This window comes from Rhyacophila brunnea, unplaced genomic scaffold (assembly GCF_057557595.1).
Source record: "Rhyacophila brunnea isolate RB1 unplaced genomic scaffold, BYU_Rbru_1.0 scaffold_14, whole genome shotgun sequence".
Taxonomy (NCBI): Eukaryota; Metazoa; Arthropoda; class Insecta; order Trichoptera; family Rhyacophilidae; genus Rhyacophila; species Rhyacophila brunnea.
The window spans coordinates 36458034-36483853 of NW_028232796.1; the positions used below are offsets into that span (position 1 = coordinate 36458034).

The 25820-nt window shown below is 35.8% G+C and overlaps 1 long non-coding RNA gene across 1 annotated transcript; it reads right to left on the bottom strand.

Moving 5' to 3' along the window:
• Nucleotides 1-6952: 6952 nt before the first annotated feature.
• Nucleotides 6953-8791, bottom strand: LOC147075920 (uncharacterized). Its single transcript, XR_015069981.1, has 3 exons — nucleotides 8571-8791; nucleotides 8108-8333; nucleotides 6953-7803 (listed from the first exon to the last, which is right to left on the bottom strand). It is a non-coding gene; the product is annotated as an uncharacterized LOC147075920 (long non-coding RNA).
• Between the last annotated feature and the right edge of the window lie 17029 nt (nucleotides 8792-25820).

A 25820-nucleotide genomic window follows, 5' to 3' on the forward strand; every position in this document is an offset into this window, starting at 1 on the left:
ATTACATATGATGCCATTTACAGAATATCAAAATTCGTATTATAAGTGCGATTTTCAAGCATTGCATATTATTGTATCTCAAATTTCTTGAATTTTTTCCGACGTAAAGTATGGTAATGTATTTAGCAACACTATACGCGGGAAACGCACGGAGATCTTGCCGCGCGGGTGTATTGTTACTGCTAATTACGATACTTCACTTCGGACGGGAGGTGACACCGCTATCACTGTGAACTTTCGGTTATATTGTATTTTTTGTATCGTTTGGTAAATATTAAATACTATAATGAAGAGATCTAGACAATGCCAATAAATATTGCGCAATATGCCCGCCCCTACAGGACTTTAGTGTCAAGAATACAAAAATTGATAGAAAATCTATCCGTGCACAAAAATATGTGATTAAGCCAGATGGGACAATTAATAGTACAGCGTATAATATTATAGAAACGGATAATAATAGTAAAACAACAATGGACAAAATAAATTCTACCCAGGGAAACTGTGACTTTAGGATTCAAAGTAAGTTAATATTTTTAATCTTTTTCTCGTACGACAACAAAAAGTATCGTAAGTTATACTTACCATTGTCTACGTCGTTTCTTTGCTTGTAACTATTATTGTATGTAATATTTACCATATTTTACGTCGGAAAAAACTGAAAAAAAATATTGTATCTATCACTTATGGTAATTTACGTCGTGCTTATTTTAGTAAAATAAATTGTATGTAGTACTTACCATATTCTACGGCGACATACAATTTTAGTTACAACATTATACGCATGATAACTTTTATTAATTCATGTTTATTTAGTTGTTTTGCTTTTTACAGAGTCACAACTGCCTCCAGGTACTGATTAAAATATGATAATAGAACTTTTAGACATTATTTGTGACGATGATGAGACTAGAGCCAGCGTTGCTGATACAAACAGACTACATTCTCTCGAAAATATTAACAGTAAAAGTAATTGGATATGTTATAAAATATAGAGCTATTTTTGTGAAAAATCACCTCAAGATGTACTGTTACCATAAACTATGAGATTTATAAAGCTTTATAATCATGTTGTTTAAAAAAAACCTCAATTTTACTGGTTAAGGTTTCGGGTGATCGAAATAAAAGTGGTAATATTTTGCTAAATTAGCGATAAATGAAAAGCAACGCAGAGTTTTCACTGAAACTCAGTTGTGGCGAAGTTTTACCATTAAATATCATCTGACGAAATATCGAAATGAAAATAACATGGAGCTGGTTAAAGTCTGCAAAAAAAGTTTCTAGCTATATTCTATATTTGTGACCAATTCGTATTCACAGCTTTGGGCAAGGTGGATAATGAAACTGGCGTTTTAACACCTGATCAACGAAGTCGACACAAAAATTACAATGTTGTATTAACTGATGATATGAATACCAGTGTTTCCGACCATGTTAAGTCCATCCAACCGGTCGAATCAGATTATGTTCGACAGCGATCAAGCAAACTTTACTTAGATGGCGACCTGGATTTTACCCCTTTGTTTAAACTATAAATAATGAATGGTATGAACCCATAACATACACACATAAAGCTCAAACAGAAAGGCAGTCTCAATTATTCATAAACAATGAAAATTTTAAATTGTGTTGTGTCACTATGTCCCTAAAAAGGACTAGTGTGACCAATGTCATATTTTTAAAAACTTACAAGTACGAGTAGCATCCACGGAGTAACTCCCAGTTTATGGCAAGAACCTTGCTCATCAGTTAAAATTATTTGATAAACATGATGTTCAATCATCACACGGCAAAATTGTATCTGCGAATTTTGACTTCCAAAAAGTTTTGAATACCCTTCACGGAAATTTGAGTATATTTTATTATAAACGTAAATTATCAGTTTTCAATTTCACAGTTTTTCAATTCACATATAAGGTGGCTACATAATACATATGGCAGGAGGCTGAAGGCAAACGAGGTGCAAATGAGGACTCGAGTTGTCATCGATGTCTCGATAGGCCAGAACAGAAATCGCATTGTTTATGACTTTAACATGACTGTATGTGGTCCATAAATACAATGTTAATATAATGCACAAATTTTTGGAAAGGGGACATACGGAAAATGAAGAGGACTACATTCAAGCCCTGATTGATAGATGTTCGAAAAACAAACAAATGTTTGCACCTCCAGAAGGGTACTGTCTAGTTGGGTGAGCAAAACAAGAGAGAAAACCAGAGGATGTGGTAGAGATCAATCACGTAGATATGTTTGATTTCAGAGTTCTATTAAAATATCATATATGGACTAATACAAATTAATATAAATCACAATGATCCGTTTAAGATTAATTACAAGTGCGACTTGTCCAGCACTGTCTTCTCGACCATGGCCGTGAAAAGTAACACCTAGCACACGCAACAGCACAGCAAACTTCATTTTCGGTAAAGGTTCTTTATTCACAAATATTGCCAATTCCAAAAGCTAAGACAGATGATTTACTGGATATATGCAATAGTGGAATCATTCCTGAGCGTTATCTTGAGTTTTTCAGTAATTTTATACCTGTTAATACCTACCACTGAAATTCCACCAGCAGTTTCTGAGGAAGATTGATTTTATTATTTGTGAATACGAACACCTAAAGCAAATTGTGTTTTTGTAGGATGAAAACAAAATCAGCTTAATAATTAATATGTCAGTGTAAAAAATCTATTTTTGGTTGTATGTTTAAATTTTGCATGCTTCTTTTTTCGCATCATATAATTGAAAATTAGTTCCAAACTAAAAATATAGTTGCAAAATGATTTTTTTTCCAATTTCACGTATATTCTAACCTGAAGCCTTACACCCTTCCACCTAATCACCCATTGTTATTCCCATGTCTGATTTTACTTTGATATTTGATAAATTATTGTACCAATTATTCGTAAGAACGTTGGTTTGAAGTGATTGTAATTTTTCATTTAATTTTATTTCAATATTTACATACTTCCTTGATATGGATTTTTGATTGAAATTGTTTCTTCTCTATTTTTTTTCTGTATGTTTACGTCATGAAAGTCTTAAATTTATTTTATGTTTTATGAAATGACAATAAAAGCAATTTTATATAGAGAATATTTTTTCCAACCTACCTGATGACCCATACCATAACTTTTAATTATTGTTATTACCGAATTATGATTTTAAATACGCAAAAAATCCTAAGTGAAGAATTGTATCTAGCATATACAATATATCACCAACACCATGACGACGTAAATTATAATAAGTATCACATACATCTAAATGCATGTGAGAGGTTCCGCCGTAAACTTTTGTATGTGCTTTATACAATATTTCAAACAAATTCTTTTCCGCAGTGTAGTGTTGTAACAGCATTTTCTGATAAACCACAAAAAATATTAGATATCCTTTAATGCAAAACAAATCTATTTATGATTGACAATAAACATCCCAAATTTGGTGCAAAACATTCAAAAGGTCGACTTACACCAAGCTTTTGTGTCTTTAAACCGCTCTCCTGTAAAGTTGCGATTTTGAAGTTACAATACTCTACGTAGGAGGTGTCGATACAAAAGATAAGTTAAAACTGGGCATCCTAGTTGGGAGGAACAGCAAACCATTAGTGGAAGCTGTAAGTTGCAAACAGCAACAGGTGTATATTAGTCTATGGCAGGGGTCGGCAAACTTTTGGACCAAAGGAGCCAAATATGAGTGGCACAACGGTCAAAAAAATATTCGAGAGCCATACGTATGTTTTTATGAATCTGATTTATTTAAATGAATTAATTACATTTTATAATTGTTTATTTATTAAGCGAAGATTTCCCGAATAAAACTAACGTAATTTTTTATTGTTGAAATTATAAATATAATTTTTACAGAATATGAATTACATACAATTTTCACGCATTCCTTAAAACTAATGCGAACAATGACCTTTCTTGCATTTCTTCAGAGAGTTTCTGTATGTTTGGTATGTAACTTGTAGTTTTTAATTTCAGGCACGACTCTCATCGGTTCATTTTCATCGGTTATTTGGCTTATCTAAATTCTATTTATATTTTTCATGTTTGAAAATGATTGTTCTCATACATATTATCTTGACCAAATATGAGTTAGGAAAGGTATTCCATGTATTAAAAATCGTAGTATCTACCTTCTATAGATCTTTTAGAGCGCTCCACTTGCGTTGTGAAATTAAATTGCATTTTTCTCTCTCCATATCCTCAATTTTGGTGGCAAGACCTACAAATTTGGAGCTCCATAACTCTTTGCTTGTTAAATCCACCAATAAAATTGTATTTCAAAAGTGCTCGTGTCAATATGAAATGGAGAAAAATTTAATTTGTCGACTTTTACAATGGGCGGATTTAAAACAACAACGATCATACCTTTTTGCATCAACTATCACGGAGGAAAAATTAGTTTTGCGATAATGTCATTATAAATAATATAATAAGTGTTTAATCAATCATAAAATATATAAATTGTGAATTTTGCAAAAGTTTTTGTAAAAATTGGGAATTTGGCAAAGAGCCGCACGCCAATACCCAATGAGCCGCAAGTGGCTCGCGAGCCGCGGTTTTCCGACGCCTGGTCTATGGCAACAGGTGACTCATATTGAAAGAATGCAAGAGAACAGAACAAGATACCAAAGATCTAATCTAAATAATCTACTAATATCTGGTTTGCCTGTTCTTGAAATCAACTGGATTCCAGCGTCTTGAAAGGTCACTGAATGCATAGGCAGTTAGAAGACTCGCAAGTACGGGTTCTTGGAAACACCATGTGGTGTCAAATATTCTCTTAACTGAGGAGTAAATATGTTCAAAGAAATTATGCTATTGTCATTGTGAAGATGTTTATAACTCTGAAACAACGACAGTTAACTTATAAGTCGAACACCGTAAAATTAACAAAATACTTTTGTTTTAAAACTATCATTAATAACTCATTTAGTGCTAACATCGCAACTGGCGCGTTTGGAGCAGTTGGCCTTTAGATGTAATTAATGTGTTATTTAAATGTGGTAATTAAAAGGTCAGCAGTGATTGTGTTAAGATAAGCACCGAAAAAATGTGATTTTTGTAATTTATTTTACTGAATACTTACTCTATCTTCGTTTCCTCGGAGCTTTAACCTATGGCTCTCTCTCTCTAGTTTCTAGTACAAGTTCTCCAGTTGTATTCGACGCAAATGCAGTTCATCGTCAGCCTATTACTTACATTCTTATAGATCCTTTTAATTCTTTATCTACCAATAAACTGAGCAAAAAAGAAAAACTGGCAAATGAAAACAGTATTATATTAATTATAGTAAATTTACAAATATTTTTTTGTTGATAGTTATTTCAGTTATCACACCATGTCAATACCATCTAGCAGTAGGTAGTCTAAATGGTTACATGTAAATTGTACATATTACATTTCACCGTAGCACAGTTCGTCGTGAGCTTTCTTATCGGAAAGAGATGACCGTATACTATACAATCATCTCTATAGCACTGAGATAAAAAAAAATACATGTTGTTCATGGAGGATTGCAGACAATGTTCCAATTTTACCGAACCTAATAAATAATCCAGTATATCGGCTATTTTCAAAATTTGTTTGCCGCTGGCTTCCTGAAAACTGACAAGATTAGAGTATTTTATTTAGACATGAATTTTATCTCAGTACTATACGACCCAAAGAGGTTTAACGGTCTTTAATATATGACCATATATTTCCGATACATTTCACACTGAAGATATGGTATAGTGTGATACGGCAAACTGCATACGTACAAAATTCCAAATATGAGTCTAAATACAAGCGTGAACCAAAACAGCTAATCTGCAGAATTTAATATTAAGTACACCCAATCCTCTTTTTGTACGAAATTGAAATAACACGGATTAAAAAAGTACTGATTATTTTTTTTTACACTGATTTTTTTGCTTAAACACTTATGCAATTTATTAATTTAATTACTTAATATTAATTAATTTAATATTAATTACTTAACGCAATGTTGTTTGGTCCAATTGGGTGTCGTATTTTTTCAAAGATTTTTTCTAGTCAGATGTTTTCAAATTATGTACATATATTAAATACTAACCCAATTTATAATTGAATTAGTGATTGGCTGACTATATTCAGGCCGCGGCACTGAATTTGCGAATTACGATGGTAGTGGGAGGTATATTCAAATGCAATGCGGTAATATTTGAAATAAATAAAGGTTTTTGATTGCATGTTTCGTTCAAATTATTACCATTTTTTTTAAATATACAAAAACCATTTTTTAATATTGTATTTGAAGTATGAGCAATAAGTAGCAGTTTTCAGTTTTACACACACGGCCTGATTGTAATGGTCCTTCTTTTGCATGCTGTGGGAAAATGAGTGTAAATCAAAAATGTTGAAGAAAACCTTCTTTTAAGACTGACATTACAGCCTATGTGTAGATTTCAAGGATGGTTCGGACATAGAGATGTCACAAGGTTATCAATCTGCAATGCGGCTACAGGTAAATGATTACCTGCAGCCGCACTTGTCCAGCTGCAGTAAATATAATCACGCCAAAGATTATTGGGTGTGCGACACCTCCGCGTCTCCGGATGTGATATGTACAGGTGGACTGCTACGTCTTCTAAGTTTGACAAACTGAATGTCGCTTCATCAATATTATTAGGGAAACCACACAATACACTTATTTGGAAAAGGTCTCTTCAACATATTTGGTTTAATTGGAGTAGGTACAACATACCCTCTTGAGACCCGAGATAGAACCAGTCATGAGAAAAAATATTTGTGCATTTTACTGTTCCATAAATATTATTAAGATCACAAAAAAAAAAAAAAAATTTTTTTTACTATATATTAACTAAAATCCACTACGTGCACGTGAGTGCATCTCAGGTCACAATAGAGTACAATATTGGATACAGTACAAACAATGAAATGAAACAAAAACAATGTGATATCCATATAATGATACAATTTTATTAGAAAAATAATACAATAATCATAATAATATAATGGTGATTGGAAAATTATATTTATTTAGATTAAAAATATAGTACATTAACGGTCAAAACCCTAAAATACTACACATTAATTAGCGCACTTCAGGGAATAGGTTTAGGGACAACCATTCTTTGCTGTAGAAGTAGATCTGTGTTTAATCAGTGTGTTATTGAAGCTAATGGTGAAGAGTTTCTTGGATGACCTTGTATCGATGATGATACTGATGGCTAAGTGACTTTCATACCAAATCGTAGGGTTTGCAAGTCTGATTTTCCATGACTATGAAGTATTCCAATCACAGTGAATATTTTCTTTCCTATAAGTTTGCATGTACAATGAGCAAACAATTTCATGTCCATGTCCAACAAGTCCATGTCCACAGTGGTCAAAGATCCTCACAGTTTACATGCTTGATGTCCTGTGAAGGCAAACACACCACTGTGAAGATTAATGCGGCTCATCGACTTGTAATCAGTATTTTACAACAGCTGACTGAGTGATGCATATCGTTCTTCGTCTTCTTTGAATCATAACACGTATTGGCCTGAAATAACGAATCGGTGAGGTTGAAGCTGGTAAAAAAGTCATATGTGTAGACGTACAAGGGCAGTTGTTGTGAAGCCAAAGTAACATCACAGCGTTGCATTGAGATTGTATCGTATCTTCATCAGATAGGTAGGATTCACTTCCCCACATGGAGAATAATTTATAGAGCAATTGGAGTCCAGCACCCAATAAACCATATATGGCCATGAACTGAACTCTTCAGCTCAGCATCATTCGTCTTATTAGGCTCAGCGTACTGAAACAATAGAAAATACAATACTATGAATTAATCGATACATTTATTCCTATTTATTAAGTATTCAACACCAGGAATATAAATACTAATGGCCAATAGTATTAATCACTAGGTATATTAAGTATATTAATTATTCTGTCCATCGAATCCTCAATATGGAGATCACAAAGCCCTTTCATCACAAACTGTATCAATTTAATTGGTACTTAATTGATTTTTTAGCAGTGCATGCACTTGCCTAATAAAATGATAAGTTTGATATTTATGACTAAATGATAAAGTAATATAATATGAGCATTGATACCTTATGGTTTCATAAGCCAGGATAGGATCCTGGATTGTGATTTTGAAGGATGTATCTCAGCCTCTAGCAGTGAGTAAAGTTCACTGGTTCTCCAGAATAAAGTCATCATCTGGGCCCAGGAGATGAATGTGAACATCATTACTGTCGTCAGGGTTATATCCTCCACCAACTTCGACATCATTATCATTCAAAATATCACCAATATGCTGGCTATTCAAGGATTCGTCTAAATGTAAACAAAAAACATAACCTCAATAAATCAGATATACTAATGTCAAAATATATCACTCTAGACCTGAGTTACTCATGTGTGTACCGAATTTTGAAACTATGATTATAATATTTTACAAAAGTGTAAAGATAATTTAAAGTATACGGAATATTACTATGATTCATTGTGAAACTAAATACATCATTGGTTTTTAATATAAATAAATATTAATATTTAATTAAAAGCACTTACTTGTCAGAGTTGACTTTTTAGCCGCCATTTTCGTCTTGTGCAAATATCCATAACTTCAAAGTCAAAATAACAATTTATTTTAAAACTACATAGGCTAGTGTTTTGCTCTAGTGGTAGAAAAATATACTATCTATACCACTGTAGTCAAATGCGGTTCAAGTATCCATTCAAATCATTACTAAAAAATATTTAAATAACGTCCACATATGTGTACCTCAGGACGCAAGAGGATAAAGAAAAAATAAAACAATAATCTTTAGACAATGGTTTATTAATTATTTAAACAAAAAATACAATGCAATTAAAATTGACAAAATAAAATTAAAATAATAAATTATAGATAGAAAGTTATAATTATTACCATTAACACATTATTAAAACATGTAAGTATATTATTACATAAAACCTTTACATTATTGAACTGAGATTTACACATTGGGCATACATGATCTGTCGAGAAATGTCTAAATATCGTCGGTGTTTTGTAAAAAGGGCGAATTAACCAAAATGCTACTTTACAGGAGGAGGATTTTTAACTTTTAACATTTATTTGTTTTTTACCTGTAGATGTTTATAAACATCTAACAAGTTTATAATAAAGCTTAGAAAGAATACTGTCGTCATAATAGGTATTATTATATAATATTTTAAAAGGCCTAATATGTCACATTTGCTTTTTATTTCGTAATTTTAATTAATTTAATTTTAGTCGATTATCGTTTTTAAGTACTTTCCTGTGGAGATAAAAATTTGCCGTTTTTACACAACAAAGCTAGTGGGGTACATATTGTATTTTCATTAAAATCTCGATTTCGCCAAAATGGTTGATTCGCCCTTTTTACAAAACACCGACGATATGTACATATTGCTACATCAATGCTACAGTAGGACATTCTGCAAAAATCATGTTTTGAGTTATATGAATGCCATTTCAAGCAAAAAATTACGACAAATCCAATGCAACAGTCGGATATTTTGTATCTTTAATTCGAATTTTGTCCATCGTCCAAAATCAATTAACAACTAAAACATCTCTTCATAATAAACATAAATTGTGTGATTCAAACCAAAAACTTTAAACATTAACAAACATTCTATGACCACATAGAAATTCAGTTTTTCGTTTTTCACTGATTTCACTGAGTCAGAGTGATTCTGCACACTTGTGTATAAGTACATAAGTCAAATGCTGTTTGTTAGGATAGTGCTATAAGACAAATAAACACAATCACATAAGTTATTTCCCTCTGAAAAGCGGGGTGTAAAAAAGTCTGACTTAGGTATGTGATTATGCACAATATTTTAAATTATAAAGTGGCAACACCGGATGACTTTCGGTGTTAGTAGCCTTTTGACAGTTCATTTAGTTAAGTGTAATATTGATGTTCTGAACTCATAAAAGGCATGTAAACTATCTAAGCTGATTAATACGTTATAATTAAATACAAAATAATGTCAGAGATCAAAAAAAAATACTTGCATTATCATTATCCAATAAAACAGCATTGATATGGTCACAAGGTAAGTTTAACCCATTGATGTAATACTGGATGACTATTTATGCTTCTTCAAATGACACCCGATTTTCAGCGACTCAGCCAGTGGCGAATCTCACCATTTCAATGTCACTGTACTCTGCTCAACATGCCACACAATCATTAGTTGGCTCAAAAAGGGCCTGGCAATAATACACGAGTACGCCCTACAAATTTCATTCTTTGGTAGGTACGTACTCGCGACTGTTCTAAGCTATATCGTAATTATTTTCTCACAAAATGCCTAGATTTGTTGTTAAAAGTTGTGGAAATAATACTACAGACACTCCAAAAAGGATGGTATAACTTTTCATTTGTATCATGATTTTTATTCACATAATGCTATTTATAAGTAATTATTAGTCAATGTTATGTCAACTGTATCTTGTTCATTAATTGTAGAGATGTTCTTATCGAAACAAAAGTATTAATACTTCGAAAGTATCGCATCGAAAAAATTGTACCGAAACATTACAAAAAATGAAAGACTGTGTAAAACACTCTAAGCCACAAGCTATATTTTCAAAATCTATCAAAAACACTAAATAAGGGCATAGTATATCAATATAATAAAAATAAAATAATGCATTACTCACAGATATCGGAAGAATGATATTATATTTTCAGTGGGGACAACGTAAAACCAATGTAAAAATACTCTTCCTAGTGAATGAATCCATCTTCTATCTCACTCGAACTTATGGCGACAACTTTCTCTGTTCACTCACACGTGCATTTTTTTATTGCTTGTGAACAGGAGCGAACGCACATGAACGAAAATAAAATATATTTTGTAATGCAAGTTCCTACTTACGTAGATATTTTGACGTTAGTTGATCGCGTAATCCTTTAAAGGGATAAATAGTTTCCAAGTGCACCCGTGTTTGTGAGTAGTCCAAGGATGGAGTCGTCCACACCAAGTGACAACCAGGAAACCATGGCTTCAGAGCGGCCGAAGCCCAAGGAGTGGAATTACAAACCGGAGCTGGATGTGAGGTATAGTGAAGCACCCCAACATCAAGTGGCCCAGTTCTTAGATGAGTGCGAACAGTATTATGAGGCAGCCAAGAGTTCATCGCTGAACTGGACCTGACGTGCCATTGGTCAGTTGCGAGGGGAGCCAAGACCTGGAGTCTAAAGGTCGACCCAGAGGATGATTGGGAATCCTTCAAAAGCCGCTAGCCGCAAAAGCGCTGGCCCGGTACTTTGAATCTCCAACTCGAAACGTGCACAAGAGCAGGAAGGAGCTCAAGTCCAGACGCCAGGAGCCACATGAGGATGTGTTCCCGTTCTTCTCATCTCATTCATCTCTTTCTACCCCATCACTGTTCCTAACCACGGGTCAGATGCTGCTTTATCCTCCTCACACAACCTAACCTAACCTACTGGTCGGGCCGGTTGGGTATTTGTTGTGCTTGCAAACTACTACACAAGAGACTAGTAGTAGTGCCAGCAGACTAGTAGTAAACCAAAATTACAGTCCACAAAATGCTCAACCATATTGTATTTCGTGATTATTATTTAGGTTACTTCAGTCATAGACAAACATAACATGCTGTTCATAGTTCATGTCATATTGACATTTCAAAGACGGTGATAAAGTTTTATTTTATAATACAAAAATGTATTACTGTGTTTTGAATGTGTATAAATATCTCATATTGTACCGAAATCATTCGTCAGTGTTTTAAATATATAAGTATTTATTAAATTGTCTGGTGTTCGGATAGAAGTTGAAGGGGTTGACATACATGGAAAAATGTCGTAAAATAACAGAATATTTCTCCTCTAAAAGGAGACAGTACGAACACCTATACAACATGCTTAAGATGTTACAGATTAGTATTCTTCTTGAAGTTATCTAAAAACCCAATAGTGGTAACTGGTATTTTAAGTTTTGCGACGCAGGCCAGGTACAACCACTAACGAAAGCCATCACGAAAGTAATCACACACTGCGAACTTAAGAGACAAACGTTCCGTCAGAACACGTTCGTTAATAATATCGACATACATGGAAAAATGTAGTAAAATAACAGAGTATTTCTCCTCTAAAAGGAGACAGTACGAACACCTATACATTGTGCTTAAGATGCTACAGGTTCCATCGAATGACATCAATATCGATCACATTGTGGAACAGGCGTAAAATAACAGAGTATTTCTCCTCTAAAAGGAGACACTAGTGATACGAATACCAAACATTGCGCTAAAAGACAATACCCTAGATCAGCGCTGTCCAACTGGCGGCACACCAACATTTTTTTACGGAACGCAACCTGTGCAGCAAATTTTTCATCAAACATTGGGGAGAGAATTACCCATCATACTGAGGGTGGAAGGAATCCGCAGACAGTGCAATGTGTAGATAGCAGTTAAAACCTAAAAATTACAACATGTTAATAATCACAATATTTTAATATATTTTATTCAATATTTTAATAATCAGCAAAACGCTGCCGTGCGAACGGACATATGATAGTCTTCCGCCGGCCGAAGAAATACTTGCGTGTCGGTCATTTGTCGCATCACAGGAATGAACGAGTAAACAGTGCATTCCTGTCATTGTGTCGTGAGAAATCCATTGTTGGATTGATAACGTTTGTACCTTAATCAAATTTCGCAGACAAAATTCCAGGAATCAATCCGCGGTGTGGGAACGAAAGCAATAATAATTTACCCACGCCGTGGATAGCATTTTCTTTGTCTACTTTCAATATAAAAACAGACGTGGCAATCCAACAAGAGATCAGTACCTTAATTTCGTTCAACTTAATCACACGCCTCTCGCTTCAACGTTAAAATAATTTTTTATTACAAACACTATCGTCGTAAATCTAATTTATAAACTTTGTATTGTACAAGCTGTAAATTGAATTTGTAATTTGTGTTAAGGGATAATAAATTTGGGGAATTACTTTTATACGCATCAAAACCTTCTGATTCTATTCATTACCTACCCCTCATCATACCACCACAAAATATGAAGACATTTCATTATAATACTAAATATTAAAAATACTTTCTCAAAACAAAGAAATAAACTGCTTAATTTTTCTTTCAAAAGAGTTCTATGAATAAAGGAAGGAATTTAATATAAAACATCAATATTTTTTTTACTTTTTTGACCTTAAGCTGAGAGCGTGCGTTCTCTGACATGAAATACATAAAATCAAAATATAGAAACAGATTGAAGGACTCCACACTTGAAAATATAATTAGACTTGCCACAACAGATGTTGATATTGACATAAAAGAAATTGTTGCTCAACAACTAAGGCCACAATGCTTCCATTAAATAACTTATAAGTATAGGTATAATCTTTGTTCTGTACCGTAATTAATTTATGATAAATAAAATTTTTTACAAAAAAAAATTTAAATAACTTAATATTATTGTTTTTATTATTTCTAGTTGTGTTATTTAAATATCAATTGCCGACAATATCAGTTAAATTTGCAAGACGAGTTATATTTATTACGAACCCTACCAACTGCCGGCCGAGTTAAGGAGAAAGAAAGATAAATAAATGTGGATAAACGTAAAGTGGTGACAGTACTAAGAAGAGCGGTTAACCGTATGAAATTACACGGTTATCGGTTAAAACCGGTTTGGAAGGTCTAAGTCAATTCAATAGTTAATTTAACCATATATAATTATCATCAAAATCATTGGATTTTAGAATTCCTCACGACGCAGAGAGGCGATTAAAATGGACAGAAATTCTTAAGAGTTTTGAGATATGAGGAAAATTGGACACCATCAGATGCAAGCGTAATTTGTTCTGATCATTTTAAAAATATATATTTCATTGTGACAAGATATGGACTATGTCGATTAACAAAAGACGCAGTACCTTCTTTAACAGTGAGTATTAATTCCTTTCATTCGTCAGTATGGCCATCCGCACTATTCATATATCCAACATATATTATGAATTAATATATAATATACAAATGCGATTATACATTTCCGTTAATATTTTTTAAGATTATCGATCCCCACGTAAAACCTTCAATATCGGAATTCAACAACAGCGAGGAATTACAAAATACTAATAGCATTGAAATTAAAACCCTCAGTGTGGATGTAAAATAGATGCCAATAGAAATGCTTGACATATGTGCATTGCAGGTTAATATAATATTTTGTTTTTTGTCGGTAGTTCTACATAATCATATATCTGTATTCATAGCATAATTATTGATAAATTGATTAATTACTAATAAAGTACAAAATGTTGATTTTCGCTCTGGCGTGGATATAGAAGAAGCAAGAATGCAAAGAAATGAAAAAACCGGTCAGTTTTTGAAACACCTAGAAAAGTCAAACTCAGGAAATAATTAAAACAAAAATCGGTGGCAATAAAGTTATTGCAGCGACAAAACAAGATTAAAAAAGAAAAATTCTTCGTTGCAAAATATTATTATAGACACGCAGAAAAGGCATTATTTGAGCAAAGATATAGTTTCAAAATTGTCCAACAATGCAGAAACTGTAGAGCTTTTTCACTGCATGTATTTGAAAAAAAATAAAAACAGGAAATGGCCTTTCAAAAATTACCCAACTGCATTACGTAAATTTGCTTTAACGGTTCATTTTTATTCACCGTCGGCCTATAAATACATTCGACGTGTGTTTGACACGTGCATGCCACACTCATCTACACTATCTAAATGGTAACAAAGCATAAATGGAGACAGGTTTTGCAAATTAAAGCATTCAATGTTTTGAAACAGAAATCCCTCAGTAGCAAAAAAAAACTATTATGTAGTATAGTCATAGACGAAATGGCCATCCGACATCAAAAGATATGGCATGGCAAGAAATACACGGGGTTCGTTAATATGGGGATGGGTGTGGAGGGTGATTGACAACTAGCAACAGAGGCATATGTCTTGTTGCTGGTTTGTATCGACGAGGGATGGAAGCCGCCAGTGGGCTATTTTTTAAATAACGGTCTTCACAGAGAAGAAAGAGCAAAGCAAACATTCTGAAAATTTGTTTAGAGAAATGTCACAACGCTGGTATTGAAGTAGTATCGATAACATTTGCTGGTTGTCATGCCAATATGTCAGCAATGAAAATTCAGGGATATGAAATTGATTAAATAGATAACATAAAAACAACATTCAAACACCCATCGAGCCAATGTGGCTGTATTTTTGGACACTTGCCATATGGTAAAGCTAGTAAGGAATTGTTTCGAATCGCAAAAAGTTATTTACGACAAAGATGGTAAAGAAATAAATTGGAAGTATCTTGGCTAAATAAGGATCAGAATGAAGTACGATTGAATTTTGCAAATAATCTTACATCAAAACACATATTATTCCGAAACCAAGTTATGAAGGTTAAACTTGCCACAGTTGCTCAGCCGATGCATTTCTAAGGCAATTGAACTGTAGGGATACTCTTAAGGGATAGGTATCTCTGTAGGGATACACGCTCGGTACCGCGGCCAGAGATCTCCGTGATAACAATAATTACGTTAAGTACCGCTCTCGGAGGTCGTTTGGTATGCGAAGCCTCTAGCGGTTACATCTGCAATCTACTAGTATACCAATGTCAGGGTTCTACGTTGGCTAATACAGTTAACACTATCTTACAGCCATATCTCAGGGAAGGCTACCGCTGCTTTATGGGCAATTATTAGAACAAACTAAAGTTGACTGAAGAGTAGTTGCTGGCTCGGAATGTAAGAGTATGCGGCGCGATACGGCAAAATCGAGGCCTATCTCCCAATTTCAAATTGCTCTCAAGCAATTTAGGAACGGGCGACTCGGTTCTCTGTCGTAAAGGGATATTCTCTAAAGGGATATTCTCTAAAGGGATATTCTCTAAAGGGATATTCTCTAAAGGGATATTCTCTAAAGGGATATTCTCTAACACTCTTGGCGCAATAAAAGAGTAGTAAGAGTAATATCCACTTTTCATTCGGCAGAAATGGTCACCATCAGCATCAGCATCACCACTGATTATAGAGGACATGTTATAACTACTATGCCTAAAAGCATTATAGAATACAATAAGTACATGGGGGGGAGTGGATCGTGCGAACCAATATTTGTCTTATTACAATTTGCACAGAATAACTGTTAAATGGTCAAAAAAATTGTTCTTTTGGCTTATCATGTGTGCCAAATTTAATTCTTTGGTTTTATTTTGTAAGTGTAACCCTATAAGATAGGTTTTAAGAAATTTTTGTTAGAATATGCCCGACGACAAGTTTCAGTTGAAGAGGTAGTGACGGAGCCGTCCAATGTATCGGTTGCAATGACAAACACCTCACGCAGTTCAGTGGATTCTTCTAACAGATTGTCTGGAATAATGTCCAGACATACTTTGAAGGCGATTCTACCGACTGCCAAAAAACAATATTCGTCGAGAGTTTGCCAAATGTGCGCAAGAGGCGAGACGAGGTACCTTTGTGAAGCGTGCAACGTGCCTCTTCACAAAGGATGGTGTTGGCAAAAATACCATACAAAAAATAAATATTGATAACTGTAACAAATAACCCCAATTGTAACCAGTTCAAAAGCGCATACAAAAAGCTGTTAAATCATCTAGATCTAGATCATCATTCAATGGAAACTGCATTCCATTAGATGGCATTAGTATTCTGAATTGTTCTTCAGCAATTCAAAATATTAATAGAAAAAGAAGAAACTTGAGATATAATTTGATGACGGCTTATAAAAGAGGATGACGGAAAATCGATATTGCCAAAGTATACAATAGATCATATAACTACATAATATATACCAACACAATTCGTAAGATCAAACATTTTTCATTCCCTAGAAAATCATTCCACAACTCAGCCTGCTCTTTATAACCACAGATTACATTTAATTCAAGCCATTATACATTAGACCTGAAAGTGCGGAAGTCTTCGGTCCCATGAATCAAATGATTTGGTATTAAAAATAGCCGTAAACAGTAATAATGACATATTTTAAAATCATGTCAATAACACATTGATACCAGATGAAGGTATCCCTCGAGATACCACCGCAACGCAGCTGACCGAACCATCGGTTTTCCCAAAAATCACAGCCTGCCTCCACCCGCATGAAAAATCGTAACAGCCTACTTCCACCCATGAAAGCGAAGCACTTATGCAGGGGAGGCCAGGTCATCCTCATGACCCTCGCCCATGACAAAGCCGTCGTCTCGTCATAGCTTTTTTTTATGTAGCATACTGTCACCACCTACCTGTAGGTAGGTGTCTTCGCCTAATAAATTAATTAGTAATAAGCCGACATGTAAACCTGATCTCTAACTATACGGCTTAGTAAAACGCCTAAAACGCTTCCTTGTCTAATCATATATAATTGTTTATCTGTTCACAGGTTTTTACGCTACCCGTTCGGTATGTAAACATATCGAACGGGGCGTCGATAGCTACGAACAAGGTAATATAGTATGCAAGAATGATGTATGTTAATTGCCTTGTTCCATAAGATAAAACCTGTGATTATGTAATATAAAATGTTAGATATAAATTTATTATGTAATTGTATATTAGTATAAATGGGGAAGAAGGATTGCCAACATAAAGACGAGGAATGCCGTCGCGAGAGATTATTATAAGAGTGTATAAGTGTAAGTAATATATTTTGTAATAGTATGAAAGAAGAAGAATAACTGTTAACATAAAGAAGAAGAACGCGGTAGCGAGTGATTAGTATTAAAAGTGTATATAAATAATTAATATGTCTTGTGGGACACACTAATCGAATAATATTTCAATCCGTAAAATCGTTAATATTAAATTAATAATTATAGAATCAATGTATAACATGGCAACACCAGCCAACGCGTGGGTATGTGTGCACGTCGGTGTAAGTATGCGAGAATGCTGCGAATGGCCTTACTTAAAATGATAACGCGGCAACACCGACAAACTGCATAGTAACTGAGCGCGTAGCAACCGCCAAATTGAAGCATAAATAAAAACCCAACGGTCGGCCAATCCATTGGTATGCGTGTGCATCGGTGTGTGTGCAAAAATGTTTCCCGCTAGACAAGAATTAAACGCGCGAAAACAAATCTTAGCATCATAGAGTTCCTTAAATTCAACTTTTATGAAATATTATTCGATTTTTGTGTTCATAATAAATATATCTGTTATATGAATATATGAGTAATATGTATTTGTAAAGGGTAAAGGCAACAGACAGGTTTACGTCGTAAAATCACTGATATTTATGTGAAGGTTGATGGATGATAATTACAGGGCCTATTATTATGTCAATAGGTACCTAGTAAGTAGTTGTAAATGCATGTAATTTAAACGCTAATCAAATCGTGTGTTTACTCCTGGCATAAGACTAAAACCGCGAGTTTATGCCGGAGATAGCTATTTAAATGCTCTAAATAAATTCATATAAAATCCATAGAATTAGATAGACGATATTTTATAACGTCAATATATCCATCCACGTGCACAGAATATATTATCTCTTGATACTTGGTCCTTCTGACAATCCAGTAAATTCCTATTAAATAAACAAGAGATATTACGCAGTACGAAATTAACGGACATAGTAGAATCTTTGGTCACCCCTTCTCAAACTCTTTGGACCAATTAGAATAAGGGAGGCTGCTATAAAAGAGGGCGCATCCGAGAGATTTTTATCAGTCTACCGGATCTTCTCTCAGGAACAACATCTTCTCTACTAGCAGCCTCTCTTCAAACACTCTGGACCAGTCTCACCAGTTTTGCCGCGCATCTCTTCGCTTCTTGAACGCCAAAGTACTCCCCGGTGAGAGTTTCGCATCCCGTTTACCTACGGGTGTGAAATATCTCTCGCGTTCGCTGTAATCGGGCGTCACGTTGACTTGTCTGCCGCCTTCACCTACATTGGCCTGTAAAAAATATTATCTACTGGACGCTACATACCGAAAATAAACCGAGTCATTACCGACTTTTTTCAAAAGGAAACAGCGTTATTATTAATAACCCCTCACCGACTGAGCTAGGAAAATTCATCAACGAAGTGCGCAGTGGCGTATCGTTGAGGGGGTGTTGTTAATACTTCAATTTTTTTTTTTTTAAATATAATTATCATGGCCAACAATCAGATACTTGAACAAAACTCAACCCTGCAGGAGGCAGGTCTGAAAAATGGCGCTACTGGGACATCTGCTTGAGACAACGCCGCGATTAGCCCTCTCATGACGGGCCGCGACCAGGCCCACCATGGAGCAGCTACTGTCCCTCACAAGGCGGTCCCCGCAAAAGCGGCCGGTTGTTGTAAGGGCAATGGTTGCCCCCGTCAGCAAAACAGCGGCCTTGTGACGACAGCCGCTGCACGCAGAAGTTCAACCCAAGCCGTCCCAACCCTAACATTAACTCCTCCACCTCCCAGCCGAACCCCCAAGCATTGACGAGGAAGCCAGCATGGACGACGGAGCCACGCGCAGCCCCCCAGGATGCAGCCGCCGACGCGTCAGCAAAGGAGGCCGAGACAGCCAGCGGACACTCCGACCACGCCCGCGCCGACCTCGCGAGAAAGGTTGTAAGAGACGCCAACGGCCAATGCCAGTGTTGGTATTGCCCTAGGTTCCACGAGAACCGGACATGCATTCACCGACCCGGGCACACCCCATTCTTCCAATGCCATTAATCATGACCAATCTGCCGAAGCTGACCAATGTGATTTGAATGAACATTCTTCTAATGCCATATTATATTCCACATAAAATACATACTTTATGTTTAAATTTATAATCCTGTTATTTATTTCTCAGAGTTCTGCCCGAAACATGGTCCATTGCTGGTTATTCCTGATTATAAGGTAAACACTTTTATTTATTATTCAACATTACTCAAACGACTAATTTTATTCTTCTAATGCCATTAATGTTGTCATTTCGGCCGAAGCTGGCCAACATGTTTTGGATGAACATTCTTCCCCATTCAAAACCCTGCGCCAAAATATCCACACTGAAAGCGCCAAGACCAAGTTTTAGCTTCTCTTCTTATCATGTGCAGGTATGTTAAAGGTCATAAAAAAATTATATTATATAGCATAGCTGATATGGCATTGTTAAATGCCTTTCACATGTTATACATTGATAACTAGTATAATAGCAGTCAATTTTGCACAAAAATAGCATAAATGCTTGTGGAACAGTAGGGCGAAATAGACTCACCATAACAAATTTCACTACTGAATTACAATGAGGTGAAACTGAATCGTAACACACGGATGATGGCTCTTTCTTGATAAGTCAATTATAAATCAAAAGAACAATTGTCAAACCTGGAGTATATTGGGAGCATAACAAAAACATGGTGATCAAGTACTCTCAGTACATAGACCAGATAGTAAGAGCTGGTGGAGCAGAATGTGCTCACCGTATCAAGCAGCAACTGAGAAATCCAGCAAATAAAGTGAGAAAAATAACGATATTCTCAAAATACAAAAAAATATTCCCTTCCACTCCTTCCAGTTAGAGGAGGAAAAAGTCAATAAAGTAGTCCTCCGCGGTATCCTAGATGTCGTAATTGTTTTACATCAAACGTTTTTAAGGCTGACTTCATTGACATATAAAGTCGCCAGAGTACGTCAACAGAAATTTGAAAGCAATATGGTATAATGCATTTCTAACGCACCGCAGACAAGTAAACCCCACGTGCAATCGAGAATACGTTTTAAAAAAAATACAAAATATCTGGGGATGTTTTCGAAAAGAATTACAGAAAATGACGATGTATGCAAGAAGCGGTTCCGGGGCGGATGAATTATACACGCCGAAGCTCTGGTACTTAGAGTTACTATTAATCACCCAGGACCAGGAGGTATATCTGACCTGGATATGTTACCAGGTACCCCATAACCTAGGATTACCCAACGTAACATAACGTGAAACACACCTGACTAAGCAACTAAGTTCAAACACCTTGATACCAGATGGTAGTACACAGAGCACACCGCAAAATGGTCGACCTAACCATCTCCTGTCCCACCAAACCACAGCCTGCCACAATCTACTTCCACCCTAACCAACTTTTTGACAACTTACTGGTGCAACAATGATAAGTGCAGCTCTGGTTAATGCAGACCAGAGCAAAATCTGGCCACACGAAGATAGTTTAGATGACACATCTGAACAAATTAATGACACTGCCAAGGAAACACACTAACGAGCGAAAACCATGTAAACCATGTAAATCAAAAAAGACAAAAAACTGCAGCCAGGCAGGATGCTTTGATAGACAAGTTATCAGAACAGATTTTTAGCTGCGAATAAAATCACAAATGACTGTGTAGCGGTATCCGACAAACTATTCTTTGCATCAATGGAATTTTAAAAAAATTCAGAAGAATACCAGTTTGATGCCAAAGCAGACATACTCAATATCCTTAAAAAAATACAAAATGTTATCTGTGCGTCCCTCCTTTCCTTAAGAAAGACAATATTATGGATATTACACGGGTCCCCACCCCAGCTGGTCCTTCAACTTCATCAAAACAAACGCCCGGAATGACCACACAACCTGGTGTTAATCCTCCTCCAAATTCTACAGTATATAATGCTGTGCCTCCTGATTCAATTTCAAGTCAGTAGGTTTTGCAAAATACCTGAACGTCTTTATGAGTCTTGGAAGAGAAAGTCATTCAATACAAATAGGTCACACGATAAACAATCACAAAATGTGGACCATTAAAACGGATTAATGTCTGTCGAGGGACGAGTCGACTGATCAGACTAGTAAGAGATAAGTATGTTATTTACTAATTAAATCCTTCCACCATGCGTTATATCAAATTACAAATAAGACGTGGTAGTGAATTTATAACTGGCCAGAAATATTATTAAAAACCATTGTTTAGGGTTTTAATTATTCTTAAACATGAACATTATGCCATATTTTTTGTTATATTCTAGGAGTTTACAATGCTTAAAAAGGGAAAAGGTAACGCAACTTTACCTACATCTACTATTCATTCCGCGAGAGCAGCTGTGGTTCATGAAATTCTAAAAAATACCATCTTTGTGTGATGAGCGAGTCAAGTGACGAGGAGGATTTGGTTCTATACCAATACTATAGATATAGGAGACAAAACAAAAGAAGATTTTGGATTCATCCTTATATGGAAAGAAATATAAGCAGCAGACTTGTAGAGGTTTTACTCAACTCTACAACTGCTACATGACATTTGAAATCTGTGCGATATCTGCGCCTGACTGCAACGCGTCTCGCTTACGCTTGAAAAATGAGGTTGGAGAAACATTTTTACGTGTAAACTGGGAAGTTCACACTCGTATACTTTTGATGAAATCGAACGATTGCGAGATGCCGAAATTGAAAAACTTTTGGAATTCGAACAATAGTGATTCGGAGGATGCCTTCTCCGAAATCCAGATACCTCACGATGATTCCTCTAAAGATTCTTCGTCCTACGAAGACAATTCCGACGGCGCAACCACTAACCAACCGAGAACACAAAATGCGACAGTGCAAAATACAAACAGTGGATGGCAGTGGAGTGCAACCCCGGAAACGGAACTAAATCCATTTCCAGGAATCAACGACATGAAGAAACTTTTAAAGCTGGAGTTAGACAATTCTGCCAAGATTTTAGAATAGCAGACCTTCAATACGCAGATGACGGAATTCACGCAACGTTCAGAAATGGAATTAGACGTAGCTATGACAGCAGAGGATCCACAATTGGAAAAATTAGAGGAACAGGCGCCAACCAAATTGCAGAAATGGAACAGATCGGAAAATACAGGGACGATGCAAAGACTTATAAAAGAAATCACCAAAGTCCTTGGAAACTCGCAGTGTACCATTGGGGAACGACGGACAGCCATTGGCACTTCATATACGTGTCTAGAAATGGACAGTGGGGATATAACAGCAAGTTTTTCCGACTTATTCGATCGACCCCCTATAAATGTAAGTCGATTGGCTGTATCTCTTGCCTTCGCAAGTATCTATATTCCAGCGATGGTCGTCAGGTCGTACAAGATATTCTCACAAGACCAGATGTCAAAACTTGCCAGTGCGTTTTACATCAAATGCGAATGGAGGGTGAGGATCCGCGAGCAAGAGAGGCACTGCTATCCGAGCGTGAGGAGAGGAGAGATATCATAAATACCGGGGAAAGCGCAGCACTTGGGAGTGGGGTTCGGTGGAATGGTGTAATCAACTGATGAAGGGAGCAGCGGTGTCGATAGACAAGGGACAGAAGTATTGCTTCGACCCACATACAATGACGATGACGGAAAACGGCTCGCCCATAAGAACCAACGTGGACTGGCCGTTCATAGCAAAGCTGCAATCACACCTGAAAACCTCATCATCCTTCTGGTTACAAAGCGTACTTTTAACGAAGGAAGCGCACAGAGAATTCTATCAAGAGAAGTTTCGGGGATTGAATTCCTCTTCTCACCAAAAGTTGCAGAATCGACCAATACAGCAACAAATCTTGCCAGAGTACTGGTATTTCAAGAGCAAAAACTCAAAAGATTAGAAAGAGCGAAAGCTTTTGACTTGGAGTGTGACCCGGAATGTAACACCAGCCTGAGCCTGCGCATAGATGATATCATTGAAAAATTTAAAAAATTCCTAGAAAAGAACAACGTAAGTGTGGGAAAATTTTTAAATGACACGTATATGCATTTCAACGGGTTATATAAGAAAAACAATTTATCTTTTATTGGTCCGCCGTCAACAGGGAAGACGATGATCATGGAATCACTGGTGAATTGCCATTACAACTTCACAAGACTGACGGGACTCAACTCGGGATCATCATTCAATTTCGCATCGCTGCTGCACACGAACGCTTGCTTCATGGACCAGTGTAAGCTTACAGAAAACCAATTCGAACAGTGGAAACTGCTCGCTGGAGGATCACCAATGTCAACGGACGTAAAATACAAAGAAAAACACGACATAGAAAGTTCCGGGAGCATCTTTCATATGTTCAATTGCAGTAAATATTTGCGATGATAAAAAAAACTGGGCATCCATCGTTGGCATACTTTCCAATTTGAAGTAAATATTTGCGATGGTAAAAAAAACTGGGCATCCATTGTTGGCATGCTTTCCAATTTGAAGTAAATATTTGCGATGGTAAAAAAACTGGGCATTTATATATTCCAGACAATATTATCGAACGCGTTTAACCTATATAATTTGAATAGCGAGCAGAAAATGTCACTATATGACATCAGGCTTCAAATTATTGAAAAACTCCTAGGCCCTCCTCCCCCTTTTGTACAGAGACCTCATTCACATAGTTCACTACAGTAATCTTGCTTGCACTCTGAAAACGGATACACGGTTAGCCGTAAGCCTTATCAGAGTCAAGTGAGCTATTCGATCGAGCTAGGTACATGGTCTGACTACGCCGTAGTTCCACTCTCAATTACCTCGAACCTATTATACTCACGCATATAAAACTCATTGTACTACTACCGTGTTATTTTCAAATATACCGTATACTCTTCGAGACACCCACGACTTATTATTTATAAATAGTACGCCTTAAGTTCGCTCGACCTTGAAGAAATAACTATCATTTTTATACCTGGGAGGAAGTCACTGCATTCGGAATGGCATAAAAGGGTACAGTATGGTATTCAGATATTCGATAACTTATTCAACATATTTACTCACTTTAAAAAAGTGTAATATTCTCAACATGGCATTAAATATCTACGAATTTTAGTTAGCTACGAACGTGTTAACCGCCTTAATAAACAAATATGACAAACTACCGTCGATAGCCGCCTTGTGTATAAAATAGACTCGCTGGTGGTATTAGTGAAAAGGCCTGTATGAAGACACGTGGCAATACATGGTATTTAGCATTCCATGTATTCAAGACCACATCAGATCTTCACGATCGGCTCCTATCGACAAACAAGGAAAGCATCTGAATCACCCAAGAGCTGTTCCTGAACCAGTGATTCAGTTAAAGTGGGTCTCGGATGTAGAAAGTTTCCGAACACCCACCCGATCGTGCTATTAGGGTAGCTAAATTTGCTTGAGATGTATATTGTTATATACCTACATGTATTATAATATTTTCAGGTAACTGGTGAAGGCAGAACAACTGAGATAGTTGAGAAAAACATATTCGAGGTCAGTCTTTTGTTATTTTACTGATCGTATTCTCGAATTTAATATGATTGCATATCATATATAGTCGACAATAGAACAATAAGCAAAGAAAACTAAACATTTTATTAAATTTTCAGGGGTTGTGTGACCAACGAGAGAACGTACTCCGTTTCACACCACAATATCCATCGCCAGATGTAAGTATTAATAATATTTGACTATTTTTAATTGAAAATCCTTTATTTTATCCCGTTAGCAGTTGTGGCCAGTGGTCTCTAAAATATATTATGTTGTTGGTACCTACGTTAAAAATAGGGCTAACCTTTTAAAAAGAAAATAATTTATCTTGGACCGGATGCCGTGATCGAGTATGTATCCATAATAAGAGAGACGCATCTTATTTTATGATTCGTTTATTTAGTACGATAGTATACGCGAAAAGTCATGGTGCCAGGCTGGGTAGTGTTCGTGGCTCCCAATCCTCACCTCCGTAACTTGGTACTTGATCGCACCCACCGACCGCTCGCTTCTGATTTTCCTTTATAGAATTATGATATCGGAAAAATATGGCTAATTTCATGATTCGCCTAGAACCATGAATGCGAAAATGGTCATGAC